Genomic DNA, 23,291 nt, shown 5'->3' with positions numbered 1-23,291 from the left:
AATTGGCAGGATTATAGTAATGTAAAGGGTGCATAACACTGTCATAGCCATCAGCAGGATTATAGTAATCAAAAGGGTGCATAACACTGTCATAGCCATCAGCAGGATTATAGTAATCTAAAGGGCGCATAATACTGTCATAGCCATCGGCAGGATTATAGTAATCAAAAGGGTGCATAACACTGTCATAGCCATCGGCAGGATTATAGTAATCAAAAGGGTGCATAACACTGTCATAGCCATCAGCAGGATTATAGTAATCTAAAGGGTGCATAATACTCTCATAGCTATTGGCAGGATTATAGTAATGTAAAGGGTGCATAACACTGTCATAGCCATCGGCAGGATTATAGTAATCTAAAGGGTGCATAACACTGTCATAGCCATCAGCAGGATTATAGTAATCTAAAGGGTGCATAACACTGTCATAGCCATCAGCAGGATTATAGTAATCTAAAGGGTGCATAATACTGTCATAGCAATCGGCAGGATTATAGTAATCAAAAGGGTGCATAACACTGACATAGCCATCGGCAGGATTATAGTAATCTAGAGGGTGCATAACACTGTCATAGCCATTGGCAGGATTATAGTAATCAAAAGGGTGCATAACACTGTCATAGCCATCGGCAGGATTATAGTAATCAAAAGGGTTCATAATACTGTCATAGCCATCGGTAGGATTACAGTAATCTAAAGGGTGCATAATACTGTCATAGCCATCGGCAGGATTATAGTAATCTAAAGGGTGCATAATACTGTCAGAGCCATCGGCAGGATTATAGTAATCTAAAGGGTGCATAATACTGTCATAGCCATTGGCAGGATTATAGTAATCTAAAAGGTGCATAACACTGTCATAGCCATCGGCAGGATTATAGTAATCAAAAGGGTGCATAACACTGTCATAGCCATTAGCAGGATTATAGTAATCTAAAGGGTGCATAACACTGTCATAGCCATTAGCAGGATTATAGTAATCTATAAGGTGCATAATACTGTCATAGCCATCGGAAGGATTATAGTAATCTAAAGGGTGCATAATACTGTCATGGCCATCAGCAGGATTATAGTAATCAAAAGGGTGCATAACACTGTCATAGCCATCGGCAGGATTATAGTAATCTAAAGGGTGCATAATACTGTCATAGCCATCGGCAGGATTATAGTAATCTAAAGGGTGCATAATACTGTCATAGCCATGAGCAGGATTTTAGTAATCTAAAGGGTGCATAACACTGACATAGCAATTGGCAGGATTATAGTAATGTAAAGGGTGCATAACACTGTCATAGCCATCAGCAGGATTATAGTAATCAAAAGGGTGCATAACACTGTCATAGCCATCAGCAGGATTATAGTAATCTAAAGGGCGCATAATACTGTCATAGCCATCGGCAGGATTATAGTAATCAAAAGGGTGCATAACACTGTCATAGCCATCGGCAGGATTATAGTAATCAAAAGGGTGCATAACACTGTCATAGCCATCAGCAGGATTATAGTAATCTAAAGGGTGCATAATACTCTCATAGCCATTGGCAGGATTATAGTAATGTAAAGGGTGCATAACACTGTCATAGCCATCGGCAGGATTATAGTAATCTAAAGGGTGCATAACACTGTCATAGCCATCAGCAGGATTATAGTAATCTAAAGGGTGCATAACACTGTCATAGCCATCAGCAGGATTATAGTAATCTAAAGGGTGCATAATACTGTCATAGCAATCGGCAGGATTATAGTAATCAAAAGGGTGCATAACACTGACATAGCCATCGGCAGGATTATAGTAATCTAGAGGGTGCATAACACTGTCATAGCCATTGGCAGGATTATAGTAATCAAAAGGGTGCATAACACTGACATAGCCATCGGCAGGATTATAGTAATCTAGAGGGTGCATAACACTGTCATAGCCATTGGCAGGATTATAGTAATCAAAAGGGTGCATAACACTGTCATAGCCATCGGTAGGATTATAGTAATCTAAAGGGTGCATAATACTGTCAGAGCCATCGGCAGAATTATAGTAATCTAAAGGGTGCATAATACTGTCATAGCCATTGGCAGGATTATAGTAATCTAAAAGGTGCATAACACTGTCATAGCCATCGGCAGGATTATAGTAATCAAAAGGGTGCATAACACTGACATAGCCATCGGCAGGATTATAGTAATCTAGAGGGTGCATAACACTGTCATAGCCATCGGCAGGATTATAGTAATCTATAAGGTGCATAACACTGTCATAGCCATCGGCAGGATTATAGTAATCTAAAGGGTGCATAATACTGTCATAGCCATCGGCAGGATTATAGTAATCTAAAGGGTGCATAATACTGTCAGAGCCATCGGCAGGATTATAGTAATCTAAAGGGTGCATAATACTGTCATAGCCATTGGCAGGATTATAGTAATCTAAAAGGTGCATAACACTGTCATAGCCATCGGCAGGATTATAGTAATCAAAAGGGTGCATAACACTGTCATAGCCATTAGCAGGATTATAGTAATCTAAAGGGTGCATAACACTGTCATAGCCATTAGCAGGATTATAGTAATCTAAAGGGTGCATAACACTGTCATAGCCATCGGCAGGATTATAGTAATCAAAAGGGTGATTAATACTGTCATAGCCATCGGCAGGATTATAGTAATCTAAAGGGTGCATAACACTGTCATAGCCATCGGCAGGATTATAGTAATCAAAAGGGTGCATGACACTGTCTAAGCCATCGGCAGGATTATAGTAATCTATAAGGTGCATAATACTGTCATAGCCATCTGAAGGATTATAGTAATCTAAAGGGTGCATAATACTGTCATGGCCATCAGCAGGATTATAGTAATCTAAAGGGTGCATAATACTGTCATAGCCATCGGCAGGATTATAGTAATCTATAAGGTGCATAATACTGTCATAGCCATCGGAAGGATTATAATAATCAAAAGGGTGCATGACACTGTCTAAGCCATCGGCAGGATTATAGTAATCTATAAGGTGCATAATACTGTCATAGCCATCGGAAGGATTATAGTAATCTAAAGGGTGCATAATACTGTCATGGCCATCAGCAGGATTATAGTAATCTAAAGGGTGCATAATACTGTCATAGCCATCGGCAGGATTATAGTAATATATAAGGTGCATAATACTGTCATAGCCATCGGAAGGATTATAATAATCTAAAGGGTGCATAACACTGTCATAGCCATCAGCAGGATTATGGTAATCTAAAGGGTGCATAATACACTCATAGCCATTGGCAGGATTATAGTAATGTAAAGGGTGCATAACACTGTCATAGCCATCAGCAGGATTATAGTAATCTAAAGGGTGCAAAACACTGTCATAGCCATCAGCAGGATTATAGTAATCTAAAGGGTGCATAACACTGTCATAGCCATCAGCAGGATTATAGTAATCTAAAGGGTGCATAATACTGTCATAGCCATCGGCAGGATTATAGTAATCTAAAGGGTGCATAACACTGTCATAGCAATCGGCAGGATTATAGTAATCTAAAGGGTGCATAACACTGTCATAGCCATCGGCAGGATTATAGTAATCTAAAGGGTGCATAACACTGTCATAGCCATCGACAGGATTATAGTAATCTAAAGGGTGCATAACACTGTCATAGCCATCGACAGGATTATAGTAATCTAAAGGGTGCATAACACTGTCATAGCCATCGGCAGGATTATAGTAATCTAAAGGGTGCATAACACTGTCATAGCCATCGACAGGATTATAGTAATCTAAAGGGTGCATAACACTGTCATAGTCATCAGCAGGATTATAGTAATCAAAAGGGTGCATAACACTGTCATAGCCATCGGCAGGATTATAGTAATCTAAAGGGTGCATAATACTGTCATAGCCATCGGCAGGATTATAGTAATCTAAAGGGTGCATAATACTGTCATAGCCATGAGCAGGATTTTAGTAATCTAAAGGGTGCATAACACTGACATAGCAATTGGCAGGATTATAGTAATCTAAAGGGTGCATAACACTGTCTAAGCCATCGGCAGGATTATAGTAATCTAGAGGGTGCATAACACTGTCATAGCCATCGGCAGGATTATAGTAATCAAAAGGGTGCATAATACTGTCATAGCCATCGGTAGGATTACAGTAATCTAAAGGGTGCATAATACTGTCATAGCCATCGGCAGGATTATAGTAATCTAAAGGGTGCATAATACTGTCAGAGCCATCGGCAGGATTATACAGTCTAACCTGTCTTAGCGGCCACCCTCAGAGAACGGTCACCTCTCCGGAGCGGTCACCCTGCAGCAGTCCCGTGCAATTTGCCATGTAATTGACACTCCATAGAACGGCCACCTGTCTAACGCAGCCAACGGCCAGGTTTCAGCGGCCGCAGTGATCAATTGAACTGCATATAACGGGCATAGTTCCCGGATGTCTTGCAGAGTACAAAGATTAAGCGAGGCTCCAAAGACCACAAAGGACAAAGTTAGCACGTTTTAACACCTTTCATTCAACCGATGGCTTTGGCAATTATGTTTATATTTCAGTTTATCACGGCCAGCACACCGTACCGATGGCCTGGGAACTCCAAAAACATAATTAAGAATTTGGAAGTGTCCTGATAAAAACATGTCATTAATATTTTGTTGAAATATGTATACCATGGGAACAGAAGTGCTATGTACATCGGCTTTGTACAATGAATCAAGCGGCCATAATGTCGTTAACCCGCAAACTTGTTGTGAATCGCCGAGGTGAATCGGATTGCCGACGATAAATCCCCGATCAAATTGATTACCAACAAAACAAACATAGCAACTCACTTGTTATTCAGTATCGATATTTATTCACTTTGAACTCCTATAAATATCGATAAATACGCATGTAACTGAAATTGATAGCAAAAGGAAAAAAAATAACGCAATGGCCATGCCTGTTTATACATCCAAATAAATTATGCTAATTAGCCTCGCGCATGTGCGTTCTTGTTCTTCCGGGGTTATGATAACTCGGGTCAAAAAGTAGTGTCACTTCCGTTACTGTGTATCGATCGCTGCGAGGGAATGTGTGTGCAGTATCGTCTCCTTGTCCAACTAAATTCGTTCAACAATTTTTGTTTTAGTCACTACTGCAATGATACATGTAACAATAGATGATTTTAACAATGATGTTCAACTGACTTCAGTTCGCCGGCCAAAGTCGCCAGGAATATTTCACACGTTTCTATTGTTGCAGCGGTACAATAACATGGAAGTCGCTCAGATTTCGATTGCGCAAGGTAGTGTTTTGATTAAAGGGGTCAACCATTTAATAAGTGAGGTAGGTCAAGGAGATTTTGAAAAAAATATCAAAATGTTAAAGGGAATTGTGGTGGGGGATAATACTGTCAAGTTGTCACATAACTGCAAGGAGATCTAGCACTACTATAGATAAGTGTTCTTTTCGTGTATGTTGTAAGGATCAATAAAGCACTGCTAACTGTCCCTATCTCCTCACCTTGAAAAAATTTGCTATAGCCCAGGGACATTCCAATTTATTAGAACAGTTACCAAGTGTACACATGGAGTACGTCCATGGTGTACAAGACACAATAAATAATAAAAGAAACATAAAAATCAGAACAGCTAAGCATAGCAAGCTGAGTGATTTCTTTAGTAGGAAATGAGACTAAAACTGCTGCTGAACATGAACTTTACTGTACAAATCTTCAAACATTCAATTTTCGATACTACTCATTATTATTTATTTGTAAAAAGTGTTTGGATACTGTGTACAGTAGTGTGACAGTGTGTGTCAAACAGGGTTGTGAGATCTGTTTTATTACATTGATGTAATGCCTAATTAATATTCATGAATAAATTAGTGAACCTGTATAGAAAGGCCACCTGTCTAGAAAGGCCAAAATCTCCAAGTCCCCTGGGTGGCCACTATAGACAGGTTTGACTGTAGTAATCTAAAGGGTGCATAATACTGTCATAGCCATTGGCAGGATTATAGTAATCTAAAGGGTGCATAACACTGTCATAGCCATCGGCAGGATTATAGTAATCAAAAGGGTGCATTAACACTGTCATAGCCATTAGCAGGATTATAGTAATCTAAAGGGTGCATAACACTGTCATAGCCATTAGCAGGATTATAGTAATCTAAAGGGTGCATAACACTGTCATAGCCATCGGCAGGATTATAGTAATCAAAAGGGTGCATAATACTGTAATAGCCATCGGCAGGATTATAGTAATCTAAAAGGTGCATAACACTGTCATAGTCATCAGCAGGATTATAGTAATCAAAAGGGTGCATAACACTGTCATAGCCATCGGCAGGATTATAGTAATCTAAAAGGTGCATAATACTGTCATAGCCATCGGCAGGATTATAGTAATCTAAAGGGTGCATAATACTGTCATAGCCATGAGCAGGATTTTAGTAATCTAAAGGGTGCATAACACTGACATAGCAATTGGCAGGATTATAGTAATCTAAAGGGTGCATAACACTGTCATAGCCATCGGCAGGATTATAGTAATCAAAAGGATGCATGACACTGTCTAAGCCATCGGCAGGATTATAGTAATCTAGAGGGTGCATAACACTGTCATAGCCATCGGCAGGATTATAGTAATCAAAAGGGTGCATAATACTGTCATAGCCATCGGTAGGATTACAGTAATCAAAAGGGTGCATAATACTGTCATAGCCATCGGCAGGATTATAGTAATCTAAAGGGTGCATAATACTGTCAGAGCCATCGGCAGGATTATAGTAATCTAAAGGGTGCATAATACTGTCATAGCCCTTGGCAGGATTATAGTAATCTAAAGGGTGCATAACACTGTCATAGCCATCGGCAGGATTATAGTAATCAAAAGGGTGCATTAACACTATCATAGCCATTAGCAGGATTATAGTAATCTAAAGGGTGCATAACACTGTCATAGCCATTAGCAGGATTATAGTAATCTAAAGGGTGCATAACACTGTCATAGCCATCGGCAGGATTATAGTAATCAAAAGGGTGCATAATACTGTCATAGCCATCGGCAGGATTATAGTAATCTAAAAGGTGCATAACACTGTCATAGCCATCGGCAGGATTATAGTAATCAAAAGGGTGCATAATACTGTCATAGCCATCGGAAGGATTATAGTAATCTAAAGGGTGCATAATACTGTCATGGCCATCAGCAGGATTATAGTAATCTAAAGGGTGCATAATACTGTCATAGCCATCGGCAGGATTATAGTAATCAAAAGGGTGCATAACACTGTCATAGCCATCGGCAGGATTATAGTAATCTAAAGGGTGCATAATACTGTCATAGCCATCGGCAGGGATTATAGTAATCTAAAGGGTGCATAATACTGTCATAGCCATGAGCAGGATTTTAGTAATCTAAAGGGTGCATAACACTGTCATAGCCATTGGCAGGATTATAGTAATGTAAAGGGTGCATAACACTGTCATAGCCATCAGCAGGATTATAGTAATCAAAAGGGTGCATAACACTGTCATAGCCATCAGCAGGATTATAGTAATCTAAAGGGCGCATAATACTGTCATAGCCATCGGCAGGATTATAGTAATCAAAAGGGTGCATAATACTGTCATAGCCATCGGCAGGATTATAGTAATCTAAAGGTGCATAACACTGTCATAGCCATCGTCAGGATTATAGTAATCTATAAGGTGCATAATACTGTCATAGCCATCGGAAGGATTATGGTAATCTAAGAGGTGCATAACACTGTCATAGCCATCAGCAGGATTATAGTAATCAAAAGGGTGCATAACACTGTCATAGCCATCGGCAGGATTATAGTAATCTAAAAGGTGCACAACACTGTCATAGCCATCGGCAGGATTATAGTAATCAAAAGGGTGCATAACACTGTCATAGCCATCGGCAGGATTACAATAATCTAAAGGGTGCATAATACTGTCATAGCCATCGGCAGGATTATAGTAATCTAAAGGTGCATAACACTGTCATAGCCATCGTCAGGATTATAGTAATCTATAAGGTGCATAATACTGTCATAGCCATTGGAAGGATTATAGTAATCTAAAGGGTGCATAATACTGTCATAGCCATCAGCAGGATTATAGTAATCTAAAGGGTGCATAAGACTGTCATAGCCATCGGCAGGATTATAGTACTCAAAAGGGTGCATAACTATGTCATAGCCATCGGCAGGATTATAGTAATCTAAAGGGTGCATAATACTGTCATAGCCATCGGCAGGATTATAGTAATCTAAAGAGTGCATAATACTGTCATAGCCATGAGCAGGATTTTAGTAATCAAAAGGGTGCATAACACTGTCATAGCCATTGGCAGGATTATAGTAATGTAAAGGGTGTATAACACTGTCATAGCCATCAGCAGGATTATAGTAATCAAAAGGGTGCATAACACTGTCATAGCCATCAGCAGGATTATAGTAATCTAAAGGGTGCATAATACTCTCATAGCCATTGGCAGGATTATAGTAATGTAGAGGGTGCATAACACTGTCATAGCCATCGGCAGGATTATAGTAATCTAAAGGGTGCAAAACACTGTCATAGCCATCAGCAGGATTATAGTAATCTAAAGGGTGCATTAACACTGTCATAGCCATCAGCAGGATTATAGTAATCTAAAGGGTGCATAATACTGTCATAGCAATCGGCAGGATTATAGTAATCAAAAGGGTGCATAATACTGTCATAGCCATCGGCAGGATTATAGTAATCTATAAGGTGCATAACACTGTCATAGCCATCGGCAGGATTATAGTAATCTAAAGGGTGCATAATACTGTCATAGCCATCGGCAGGATTATAGTAATCAAAAGGGTGCATAACACTGTCATAGCCATCGGCAGGATTATAGTAATCAAAAGGGTTCATAATACTGTCATAGCCATCGGTAGGATTACAGTAATTTAAAGGGTGCATAATACTGTCATAGCCATTGGCAGGATTATAGTAATCTAAAGGGTGCATAACACTGTCATAGCCATCGGCAGGATTATAGTAATCAAAAGGGTGCATAACACTGTCATAGCCATTAGCAGGATTATAGTAATCTAAAGGGTGCATAACACTGTCATAGCCATTAGCAGGATTATAGTAATCTAAAGGGTGCATAACACTGTCATAGCCATCGGCAGGATTATAGTAATCAAAAGGGTGCATAATACTGTCATAGCCATCGGCAGGATTATAGTAATCTAAAAGGTGCATAACACTGTCATAGCCATCGGCAGGATTATAGTAATCAAAAGGATGCATGACACTGTCTAAGCCATCGGCAGGATTATAGTAATCTATAAGGTGCATAATACTGTCATAGCCATCGGAAGGATTATAGTAATCTAAAGGGTGCATAATACTGTCATGGCCATCAGCAGGATTATAGTAATCAAAAGGGTGCATAACACTGTCATAGCCATCGGCAGGATTATAGTAATCTAAAGGGTGCATAATACTGTCATAGCCATCGGCAGGATTATAGTAATCTAAAGGGTGCATAATACTGTCATAGCCATGAGCAGGATTTTAGTAATCTAAAGGGTGCATAACACTGACATAGCAATTGGCAGGATTATAGTAATGTAAAGGGTGCATAACACTGTCATAGCCATCAGCAGGATTATAGTAATCAAAAGGGTGCATAACACTGTCATAGCCATCAGCAGGATTATAGTAATCTAAAGGGCGCATAATACTGTCATAGCCATCGGCAGGATTATAGTAATCAAAAGGGTGCATAACACTGTCATAGCCATCGGCAGGATTATAGTAATCAAAAGGGTGCATAACACTGTCATAGCCATCAGCAGGATTATAGTAATCTAAAGGGTGCATAATACTCTCATAGCCATTGGCAGGATTATAGTAATGTAAAGGGTGCATAACACTGTCATAGCCATCGGCAGGATTATAGTAATCTAAAGGGTGCATAACACTGTCATAGTCATCAGCAGGATTATAGTAATCTAAAGGGTGCATAACACTGTCATAGCCATCAGCAGGATTATAGTAATCTAAAGGGTGCATAATACTGTCATAGCAATCGGCAGGATTATAGTAATCAAAAGGGTGCATAACACTGACATAGCCATCGGCAGGATTATAGTAATCTAGAGGGTGCATAACACTGTCATAGCCATTGGCAGGATTATAGTAATCAAAAGGGTGCATAACACTGTCATAGCCATCGGCAGGATTATAGTAATCAAAAGGGTTCATAATACTGTCATAGCCATCGGTAGGATTACAGTAATCTAAAGGGTGCATAATACTGTCATAGCCATCGGCAGGATTATAGTAATCTAAAGGGTGCATAATACTGTCAGAGCCATCGGCAGGATTATAGTAATCTAAAGGGTGCATAATACTGTCATAGCCATTGGCAGGATTATAGTAATCTAAAAGGTGCATAACATTGTCATAGCCATCGGCAGGATTATAGTAATCAAAAGGGTGCATAACACTGTCATAGCCATTAGCAGGATTATAGTAATCTAAAGGGTGCATAACACTGTCATAGCCATTAGCAGGATTATAGTAATCTATAAGGTGCATAATACTGTCATAGCCATCGGAAGGATTATAGTAATCTAAAGGGTGCATAATACTGTCATGGCCATCAGCAGGATTATAGTAATCAAAACGGTGCATAACACTGTCATAGCCATCGGCAGGATTATAGTAATCTAAAGGGTGCATAATACTGTCATAGCCATCGGCAGGATTATAGTAATCTAAAGGGTGCATAATACTGTCATAGCCATGAGCAGGATTTTAGTAATCTAAAGGGTGCATAACACTGACATAGCAATTGGCAGGATTATAGTAATGTAAAGGGTGCATAACACTGTCATAGCCATCAGCAGGATTATAGTAATCAAAAGGGTGCATAACACTGTCATAGCCATCAGCAGGATTATAGTAATCTAAAGGGCGCATAATACTGTCATAGCCATCGGCAGGATTATAGTAATCAAAAGGGTGCATAACACTGTCATAGCCATCGGCAGGATTATAGTAATCAAAAGGGTGCATAACACTGTCATAGCCATCAGCAGGATTATAGTAATCTAAAGGGTGCATAATACTCTCATAGCCATTGGCAGGATTATAGTAATGTAAAGGGTGCATAACACTGTCATAGCCATCGGCAGGATTATAGTAATCTAAAGGGTGCATAACACTGTCATAGCCATCAGCAGGATTATAGTAATCTAAAGGGTGCATAACACTGTCATAGCCATCAGCAGGATTATAGTAATCTAAAGGGTGCATAATACTGTCATAGCAATCGGCAGGATTATAGTAATCAAAAGGGTGCATAACACTGACATAGCCATCGGCAGGATTATAGTAATCTAGAGGGTGCATAACACTGTCATAGCCATTGGCAGGATTATAGTAATCAAAAGGGTGCATAACACTGTCATAGCCATCGGCAGGATTATAGTAATCAAAAGGGTTCATAATACTGTCATAGCCATCGGTAGGATTACAGTAATCTAAAGGGTGCATAATACTGTCATAGCCATCGGCAGGATTATAGTAATCTAAAGGGTGCATAATACTGTCAGAGCCATCGGCAGGATTATAGTAATCTAAAGGGTGCATAATACTGTCATAGCCATTGGCAGGATTATAGTAATCTAAAAGGTGCATAACACTGTCATAGCCATCGGCAGGATTATAGTAATCAAAAGGGTGCATAACACTGTCATAGCCATTAGCAGGATTATAGTAATCTAAAGGGTGCATAACACTGTCATAGCCATTAGCAGGATTATAGTAATCTAAAGGGTGCATAACACTGTCATAGCCATCGGCAGGATTATAGTAATCAAAAGGGTGATTAATACTGTCATAGCCATCGGCAGGATTATAGTAATCTAAAGGGTGCATAACACTGTCATAGCCATCGGCAGGATTATAGTAATCAAAAGGGTGCATGACACTGTCTAAGCCATCGGCAGGATTATAGTAATCTATAAGGTGCATAATACTGTCATAGCCATCTGAAGGATTATAGTAATCTAAAGGGTGCATAATACTGTCATGGCCATCAGCAGGATTATAGTAATCTAAAGGGTGCATAATACTGTCATAGCCATCGGCAGGATTATAGTAATCTATAAGGTGCATAATACTGTCATAGCCATCGGAAGGATTATAATAATCAAAAGGGTGCATGACACTGTCTAAGCCATCGGCAGGATTATAGTAATCTATAAGGTGCATAATACTGTCATAGCCATCGGAAGGATTATAGTAATCTAAAGGGTGCATAATACTGTCATGGCCATCAGCAGGATTATAGTAATCTAAAGGGTGCATAATACTGTCATAGCCATCGGCAGGATTATAGTAATCTATAAGGTGCATAATACTGTCATAGCCATCGGAAGGATTATAATAATCTAAAGGGTGCATAACACTGTCATAGCCATCAGCAGGATTATGGTAATCTAAAGGGTGCATAATACACTCATAGCCATTGGCAGGATTATAGTAATGTAAAGGGTGCATAACACTGTCATAGCCATCAGCAGGATTATAGTAATCTAAAGGGTGCAAAACACTGTCATAGCCATCAGCAGGATTATAGTAATCTAAAGGGTGCATAACACTGTCATAGCCATCAGCAGGATTATAGTAATCTAAAGGGTGCATAATACTGTCATAGCCATCGGCAGGATTATAGTAATCTAAAGGGTGCATAACACTGTCATAGCAATCGGCAGGATTATAGTAATCTAAAGGGTGCATAACACTGTCATAGCCATCGGCAGGATTATAGTAATCTAAAGGGTGCATAACACTGTCATAGCCATCGACAGGATTATAGTAATCTAAAGTGTGCATAACACTGTCATAGCCATCGACAGGATTATAGTAATCTAAAGGGTGCATAACACTGTCATAGCCATCGGCAGGATTATAGTAATCTAAAGGGTGCATAACACTGTCATAGCCATCGACAGGATTATAGTAATCTAAAGGGTGCATAACACTGTCATAGTCATCAGCAGGATTATAGTAATCAAAAGGGTGCATAACACTGTCATAGACATCGGCAGGATTATAGTAATCTAAAGGGTGCATAATACTGTCATAGCCATCGGCAGGATTATAGTAATCTAAAGGGTGCATAATACTGTCATAGCCATGAGCAGGATTTTAGTAATCTAAAGGGTGCATAACACTGACATAGCAATTGGCAGGATTATAGTAATCTAAAGGGTGCATAACACTGTCATAGCCATCGGCAGGATTATAGTAATCAAAAGGATGCATGACACTGTCTAAGCCATCGGCAGGATTATAGTAATCTAGAGGGTGCATAACACTGTCATAGCCATCGGCAGGATTATAGTAATCAAAAGGGTGCATAATACTGTCATAGCCATCGGTAGGATTACAGTAATCTAAAGGGTGCATAATACTGTCATAGCCATCGGCAGGATTATAGTAATCTAAAGGGTGCATAATACTGTCAGAGCCATCGGCAGGATTATAGTAATCTAAAGGGTGCATAATACTGTCATAGCCATTGGCAGGATTACAGTAATCTAAAGGGTGCATAACACTGTCATAGCCATCGGCAGGATTATAGTAATCAAAAGGGTGCATTAACACTGTCATAGCCATTAGCAGGATTATAGTAATCTAAAGGGTGCATAACACTGTCATAGCCATTAGCAGGATTATAAACAGCGTCCGGATAACTTTCGGAAATTCCGTCGCGTTTCGGAAAGATTTAATTTTCACAACTTTTGAATATTTATTCATACTTTTAGGCTAGTGAGGAGGTTATAATAATTTTTCATTTCACTTTAACTCTGTTTTTTTCACCCCTCAGACCCCTTTGAAAAGTCACTTCTGGCCATTGTAATGGCCACTATTTTCTTAATGGCCAGAATACCAACCAGAAATTTTTTAATGGTCAAAATATTGACCAGTATTTTCAAACTGGTAGTTATAATGACCACTATTTTTACACTGGTCAGAATAATGGTAATTTTTTACTTAATGATGGAGTGGGTGACAATCTATTTTTTTAATGGGTATTATAATGATCATTTTATTTTTCATTACATGAATAAAATGGTCATTTTTTTTTTCATGTCACAGATATACCCGGTAATGGCACATGGGGATTGACAGCTCTCCTCTTTTTCCTCACTCGTTTCAGTTTGCTTCAATTTTAAGCCAGTACAATTGTAGGTAAACGTAAAATACAAGATTTTGAAAAATTTGAAATATGGAATTATATATCTTGAAAAAATACGACGTTTTGGGTTAATTTGTTTTTAAAATCACAACAAATCATGCACTTGATACTGTTGACTTAATAATATATAGTATAATGCAATAGGTTATTGAACATAGAAGATGACTCGTTTTCAAAATTCGGTCTAGACCCTTATCACGGGTGCTAATGAAGTGTGTGCAAACATTGAGCCCAGGTTAATCACCCAAAATACCATTGTACTTGATGTCCATTTGAAAATTTAACTATTATATTCATAACTATTCTTATTCATAACTATACTAAACTTCTTGAGATAAAAATGGACTGACAATGAGACTCTGTACTACATCCTGTTCTTATAAAGGCAATGTCCAGCATTTTAATACCTTGAACAAACAAGACATTCACTACTGAACCTTAGAAAAGGGTGCAACCCCAAAAATACTCAGCAACTGACTTTCCACCAAAAAAAGTCACATAAACAGCTGGTTACTCCAAAAAGTCACAGGGAGTTACTCCAAAAAGTCACATAAACAGCGAGTTATTAATCCGAAAATGAGCCTGTCTTTATGAGTGGGGTTAAGCTCAAACATAAACAAAATTCCCATTTTAATAATGACAAAAAACTAAAGTTTAGTCTTCAAATACACCCAAACTATAACATTTTAAATTGAAATACTTAACCAGTAACTTTTCATAACATGTGTTATAAACTGTAGAAGTTTATGTTGAAGGGTTGATGGAAGGTGATTTTAAAGTGGCTAAGACACAGTCAACTAAAAAATACCCATGATGCTCTGCTTTATTTTTATATTTTGCTATTTTCTCTATTATGAATGGTTTAATGTGATATGAAAATTATCTGTGAAAATATTCCACGACTACTGCATGTGTACAAAACGGTGTTGGGTGGTTCAGTAAGTTATATGGGGGGGGGGGGGTCCTAGCATAGAGCTCCATGTGTGTAGCTAGCTGACTTAGCAGTGAATGGCATGTTTGTTTGTTCACGTTATTATAATAATAATAACTAATAATAACTTTATTACACTACTAAAAAACCTTCAGAGGGTTTTTGTATGGTAAGGAACATAAATACAAATACAAATTATAATGCTGTACAATAATAGTGTTCATGCTACATGAAGTACTGGCTAAGATTTTAGCTGATGTTTTGACTAGACCCAATTGCATCCATGCATTGGGAGGGCCAGTCCTTAGCACGGGCTAAGGGGCGCTGTTTACGAACGCAAAATTTCTGCTGCTGACATGTTTCATTCTAATTTATGAAGCGAAGTGCACTGGAACACGAGCGTAGACAGACCGATTTATTTGGATGCACAGGAACAGTATATAACGGCGTTACAGAATGCAGAGTTTTATTAGTGCATGTTGTAGACAGCGAACCAAATTGGCGTTGTTGTATGCTCTACTACAGCGACCCAATCAGTGTGGAAGCGTGTACGGAGTAATTAATGACTGGTGGGATACTAGTTGACGACTTCCCCAGAAGTCGAAGATATGGTGTTTCGCATGCGCACGCATGCCGTTTTGGAGTGTAACGTAAATTGCACATGTGATATTGCTTTTGAGTGTACCAATCAACATCACAAAAATTCCCTTCTAACAACTATCAGCAAACTAGTATCGGAAGCACCACAATGGTTTAAAAAAAAAAAACAATTGAAAAAACTGGTGATGATATTAATAAAAAAAATAAGCATTATAAATCAATAAAACATAGAAAAGGAATGAAAAAAAAAATATTAAGGGAGAAAAATATATGGTGGTTGTTTCGATAATTTGTGGTTGGTTTATTTCGGTTAACAGTGTAGTTATAGAACTGTACCATTGCTGTTTAATTGTTTGTTCATAATTGCTGCCTCCCTTGGGAAACAAGTTTGGGTGTTGTTAGCCAGTGCACAGACCCTCAACACTGTGGCCTGTGCTATAACTGTTGGGCCCTCCTGTGAGTGAACACAATTGGGTATAGCTGATATGCAAACATTTGGGATTAGCTTATATCTTAGCCTGTACTTGGTCAAAGTCCCTCTTATGACTATGACTTGGTGTAGCCTGAAACCAGACTACTGTGGATTAGTGATGTTTTGTAATGGATTACCTCCCTGATGAGTACATTTAAATAACAATGGAAACTAGCATATCACTGGCAACACATATAAGAATTTTGGCAAATTTTCACCGTTTTGTATGAAACTATTTTCACAACAACATTAATGTTTTACAATAAATTATATCAAACATATGTATAATTTAGTAGTATTAAAACTTTTAAAGTTTTTTTTGAATTAAGAATGCACCAATCTTACTAGGAATCTATTCAAATCTAACCTAATGTGTGCTATTAATAATGGCTCATCAAAGGTATTGAATTACTGAACACACATCTTTGCATAGTTTCCAAAACTAAAATATTATTTCATGCTCTGCCCCCTCTCATGTAACAGTTTGTTAAGAATACGTACATTATTTAAAATCATTTTAAAAATGTGACTGGAATGTCCAGGCCCAAACTTCTGCTGCTGCAACATCCGACCATTCCTGCATGTACATGCAATTGTTTCTCTGAGATTCTGCATGCAACCAGTTTATTTTTTGAACTGAATAACAGATTCCTAGAAGTTTATTTTGACATTTTCAAATAACACTATATATAATTTAACAATTTCAGGAATAGATTAGATTGCTTGCTATTCCATTAGAAACTCTTACTTCCAAGTGTGATTTTCAACAAGCGTTCATATGTTTAGCTAACCAAAGGGAAACAAAAGCATAGTGACAGGAAGTCAACACAGCAGAAAGTATGACAAAGGTTTACACTTCAAAAATGACTGGAAAGTAAATAATTTATAACCAAAGACCATCTATGCATAAACACCGTCCCTCAACACCCGGTTAAGAAACGCTATTGTCTAAAGGTGTTAATTCCTTAATCAACCAGGCGATGCGCGTTTCGCTCAAATCGACTAACAGTGACGTCATCAGCCTCACTGTACACTTTCAACTCTACGCTCCGATATTTCCGGTAACTCGATGCGGGAGGATTAAAAAGATAAACATCGAAACGCGCATACGGACAATAGAAGTCAGATCGTTTCTTAACCGGTTGTTGAGGGACGGTGGCATAAACAACTAAAGATCTGGGAGGTACAGCTTTGCAAAGTAAAAATGTCATATGGGGGGGGGGGAGGGGGGGGGGGTTAAAACATTGCTTCAAACACAGTCCCTCTATCACTGTGCTTCAAAACATCATCTTAATTATTCAGCTCAGTGTACAAACACATAAAGTACAGAAATTGGATAATTAATGAAAACATTAGACAAAACAAAAATATGTAAGCAATATTTTGTTTTGTTTTTTAAAAATCATGATGTAGTGCACAGCCATACAGACTGTTTTAGTGGATAATAATATTTTAGGTTTGCAATGTCATACTCCTCCAGATATTCATCAAGTTTTCTTGAGAGGCGATTAGCTTAAGGAGGGGGCTGTGCAAAATGTTTTTTCTCCTCTTTGTTTTTGTGCTATTCTTTTTCTAGTGTAAAATATTTTTTCTCAAAGATGTAGGCGTGTCAAATTTGTTCATGTTTTTGATCTCTACAGGATTTTTTCAATAATATTTTTCTGTTAATTATTATTAAGAAGATGAAAGATTGTGGAGTGAGTGTGGGTGTGTACAAAAGGGTCAGCAAGAAGAACTATATAAGATAGCTGAAAATCATAAAATACCAGTTGAAAGATGTCACTTTTATTTGAGGGAAAACATAAAAAAAAGGAATGTACAGTAACTCTACACACTTGGAACTTTCAAAATCTGTGTGCAAATGTAAAACTGATAAACATGCAAATGCTAAACCATTGCATCCATCAATACTGGTTAAACTTTTTTTTTCCCTTAACGTCCATAAATTCTGGTTCTTCAACTTCTTACGTTCCATTTATATAGTATTTCCTTTTTTTAAATTGTCATTATCTGCAAAAAATAATTCAGATTGCTATTAGCTTACAATGACCAGTTTTTAATTAAGACACTTTGTAATCAATTTTGGAAACAAAAATTTGTGGTGTCTGTGTATTTTGGCATATTTCTGTCCTCACTAATAACAATGTGGATAAAATGACATCTTGTGATATGTCAATTTTTCCCCTATGCAACTCAGATATACTTCCAAAAAGATGATACCCGGTACATTCTGATTGAAAAAATATAAATATCAAATAAAACAGAATAACATCAAATTGTTTCCTAACCGAATATATTAGGGGTTATGCCATATATACACACAGTTCATCTCTTGAGAGACTAGGACAGTACACAGTCCCTCTGTGAACAGTACATTGCTGTACTTGGGAACCTAATTTCTGAGAACAATAGGGGGATTTAACTTCCTACAAGAGACAAAAGAAAGTTATGTAACAATGCAGCTGCATGATTTTGTCTTTCAAAGTAGGAAGCTGTGTACATACAAAATTATAGAGTCCCTCCACAATGGGAATGCCACCATGCATGTACAACTTCATCGATCCCCAGGTACTTTCACAAAATAAATAATTGTATTATAATTATGATCCAATACAATACCATATTTGCTCTAAAATTACATTTGTGGATACTAAATCATGAAAATATTACATATTTCGACCATTGAAGATCCCTGTAATTTACCTAAGTGCATGTGCTGCTAATAGAGTAATTATGTTAAGTGTAATATTGTTTCTATATTTTTTTTTCAAAATCAAAAAAATGATATTAAAAATATAAAAACAGTTTAGTTTGAAAAGTGAAATAATGGTATTCAGATGGTTATGATTTAAGCATGACCTTAGAAAACAGGGTCATGCAACTTCTGTCTGAGACAATGTGCAATGTGGGTTATAACCTCCTGTATAATCTCATTAATACATATACATGTACCTAGAAGATTTATACATCTGAAACAGTTTTTACTAGTATTCCCATTAGTCAGTGTATAACAAGTGCACTATGCTATATCTGTTCTAAATAGGATGAAAAATCCACTTGTTATAATGACACAAATTTCCACAGGTCATTGTTTACTTTTAGGCAGTTTTGTTTCCTTGCAGAGAAAACTTACCATTTTTGTTTCCCTTTCCTGATTTCATAGTGAAATAAAAATTGTTAATTTTTAGTTTCACTCGCATCAATAGAATGGACTTGGCTATTCAAGTTTTGATCAAATTTAATTTTTCTGATTATATTCCAACCACAAAATTGTCTCATTTTGTGTAGCTACACCCTGGCAGCCATGTTTGGCTTATGAAACAGGAGAGGATGTAACAGTGGTGTTGACATAGATTTATTATCAGTTTCTCTAAGGTGTTAATTTGGGTAGGGGGATTATAACTAAGGTTACATGAAAGGGGTAGCCACAGTAGCATGTCCCTGTTCTCTAAGGTCTATGATTTAAGTACCATTATATAGACTAAATATTTTTTTGTCCAAGTTGAGCAAGAGTACCCATGATCAATTTGGCTGACCCAGAAATGCCTAGGACATTTACTGACTGCATATTACACCTTCATTATATTTTGTTTAAGTCTCGCCCATTTGCCCCCTGTATCTTCAAAAGTAGTGTTCATGCTACACAAAGTACGGGCTAAGATTTAAGCTAATCTCATATGTTTGAGTTCATGCACAGAAGGAAACAATGGTTAGCACGGGGTAAGGAACGCCCAAACTTATTAAGAATAGGCAAAATCTTCAGGAATTTTAACTATGAGTGCTCAGTAAGAGTAAGTAGGAAGGTTAGTTCTACAGTTATAAAACAATACCAAAGCAAATTCAGAAAGTGCAAATTGCAGAATAACAGGAAGTAGCACAGTATCTCATCATCGGTACATTTTTTCTTGAGTCAATCTCTCTATATGTGTTAGCGTTGATTGTCATGCAGGAAATGGCACACCAAAATAAAAAGTTATGAATATAGTAGTAAATCTCCTAAATGAACATTAAATACAATGGTTTTTTTAGCCGAGCTAAGCGTTCATGCTTGTTTTGTTTTGCCTGTGCTAAGGCTTTGGACTGACCAGATTTACTCTGTACCTAGGATTTCTTAGCCTGTATTCATGCACATTTTTTTAGCACAGGTTAAGGTATTGGACCTCTTAGCCTTTGCTAAAGAGCTCTACGTGAATCTACGAATAAGTGTCTTCTGTTTATTTCTACCTTAGGTGCATACATTAAGATTCACTTCCCCTTTATATTGATCTCTACAACTCATTCAAATCAAATCAAAGATGAGCAAAGAATATTAGATTCAATTGAAATTTAGTTTAAATCCATGCTAAATTAAAAGTTATTTTGAGTATGAGTTTTACTTTTTTCTTTTGTGCGCAAAGAAAAATGAACTGTTGCACACTGTAGACATATATCATCTTTACTAGTTTACAGGAAAAAGGGATTCTGGATGGTATTTGATGTTATGGGCATAATATATACATGTATAGTTAATACATGATTACTAAATTAGATTTCCCAGTGTACAGTACACTATTGCTGGTATTGTCTGAGGAGAAAAAAAACAACAATATACATAGTCTTCAAAAATTTAAAAAAAACAAACATTTTGCAGTCAGTTAAATTATTTTATTAAAATAATTTGAAAACATTGCCATGAATGGAAACAAATTTACGTTGATGTTTTTTTGCAGATTTCAGGAGTTGGAAATAAATTTTGTTTATACTTTTCTTGTATTAACAAACATAGGAGCTAATCCTCATTAACACCTACTTGAGCTTGTTGTTTGACAATTATGAATAATAATGAAGCATTACTTACACAGTGTGCCATGACTGAACAAAAACGAAAGCCCCAAAAAACTTTCCTGCTACATAAACAACAACAAAAGTATCTAATATTGTATTGAAGTCATTGTAAAATGGTAAAATAATTACAAATTCATACCTTGATGTGCCAGTTGCAGTACTGCAATCGTCCTATGATTCAACACCATCTAAATACTCCGCAGGTTATGCAGTCCACCAGCAGTCACTGGCATCAGCGTTACTATGAAATTTCACTGGGGATCGAGGCAATATTCGCGAAATTTCATTTAAGTGTACTTGGAAGCGCCAGTGAAACTTGGGAAAAATAAATTCCCACATGTATATTGAGACTGTTTTCTGGGCCATTATATTTAGAGACATGAACAAAAATACTGGTCATTTTATGTATGGTCTTAAAAACAATAGTTCATAAATATCTGAAACAAAACAAAAAAATTTATACTTGCTTCATCGATTTTAAAAAAGCGTTTGACAAAGTGTGGAGAGAAGGATTATTCTATAAACTGCTAAATAATGGTATTACTGGAAATATCTACAAATTAATTCAAAATATGTACCAGAATACAAAGGCATGCATTCGTTTCGGTGATAAGATATCTCCGATATTTGAAACTATCACAGGTGTAAGACAGGGATGTGTTATGAGTCCAATGCTTTTCAATCTATACGTCAATGACTTAAATAGTCCAATACAAAACAATGACAAAGATCAAGTTCAACTTAATAACATCAAAATTAGCTCACTGTTTTATGCAGATGATCTAGTTTTAATATCAGAAACAAATAAAGGTCTACAGAGATCAATCAATAATTTGGAGAAATATTGCCAAAATTGGAAACTCCAAGTGAATATGTCAAAAAGTAAAATTGTAATATTTAAAAGAGGATACTTGAGAAATACTGAAAAATTTACATATCAAGGTCAAAATATTAGTTGTGTATTTTCATACAACTACCTTGGGGTATCATTACAGTCGAATGGTAAATTCAGCGACACAAGAAATAATTTGGCAGACAAAGCCACAAGAGCTTTATATGCAATGATGACTTCTGTGCCAAAAGAAACTGACTGCAAAACAATGTTACACCTATTCAAAACATGTATAAGACCAATACTATTATATGGATCAGATGTATGGGGCTTCGAAATTCAAGAAAATAATAAATGGGACATTACACCAATCGAGAAAACCCATCTGAAATTTAGTAAAAGAATGCTTGGATTGAATAAATTTTCATCAAATCTAGCTTGTAGAGCAGAAATAGGTGAACTACCATTACTAGTAGACATCAAAATAAATCTTATAAAGTATTTGGCACGGATCAAAGAACTTCCAGAATGTAATTTAACAAAACAGGCATACCATGAACAGATAAACTGCAAACTCCCATGGATTATGTCAATTTACAAAGAGTTAAATAAGGAAGATAACACATTAGATATAAAGAATATCAATGACAAATTGAATGCAACAAAACAAAATATAAAGAGAATAGGAAACAATATTAAACAAAAATATATTGAATTCTGGAAGGAGACAATTATGGATAAACCTAAGTTGAGAACATATACTCAATTCAAAACAAACTACAACTTTGAAAGTTACTTAATTATACTGAATCTAAAACATAGAATTTCTGTCTCTAGATTCCGAACAAGTAATCACAGCCTAGCAATAGAAAAGGGTAGACATACCCAACCTAAAATTTCTTTGGAAAACAGGATTTGTAAACAATGTACTTTAGCAGACATAGAAGATGAAATGCATCTCCTCATCAAATGCCCAAAATATCACACACTGCGAATGGATATATTCTCAAATATACAGTTTCCTGATGAAACAAAAACTGACCAACAGAAATTTACATACTTAATAAAAAATTCTAACACAAATGTAATCAAACTTGTTGGAGAATTTATACACAGCTCGTTCTTAATGAGAAACGAGAAAGATACTTAACAAAAACACTAAAATCTATCATTTATTATTTGCTATAGTTATTTTGTTATTTTGTTTTTTAATATCTTACTTTTGTTGCTATAAACTGATGGAAACACTGTATTTCTAAGGATGCAATAAATTATCTTTATTATTATTATGTAATGAAAAATAAAATGACCATTATACTGCCCATAAAAAAAAATGTTCATCAACTCCATCATTTAAAAAGCAATTGTAATTATTCTGACCA

At 36.8% G+C, this 23,291-nt stretch overlaps 1 protein-coding gene and 1 long non-coding RNA gene across 2 annotated transcripts in view; both read right to left on the bottom strand.

Annotated features, from left to right (window-relative positions):
• The window catches only part of LOC144355156 (uncharacterized), a 70,895-nt gene that overhangs the window by 17,443 nt on the left and 30,161 nt on the right, over window positions 1–23,291 (bottom strand). The gene's annotated exons all lie outside the window — the stretch shown is intronic.
• Window positions 18,017–21,496, bottom strand: LOC146729855 (uncharacterized). The gene is made up of 2 exons (XR_014928051.1): window positions 21,217–21,496; window positions 18,017–18,263 (listed from the first exon to the last, which is right to left on the bottom strand). It is a non-coding gene; the product is annotated as an uncharacterized LOC146729855 (long non-coding RNA).

The sequence above is a fragment of the Saccoglossus kowalevskii genome, chromosome 21 (genome assembly GCF_978046115.1).
Source record: "Saccoglossus kowalevskii chromosome 21, keSacKowa6.1, whole genome shotgun sequence".
Taxonomy (NCBI): Eukaryota; Metazoa; Hemichordata; class Enteropneusta; family Harrimaniidae; genus Saccoglossus; species Saccoglossus kowalevskii.
The sequence above is the reverse complement of the archived record's forward strand: the minus strand, read 5'-3'. Positions and strand labels throughout refer to the sequence as shown.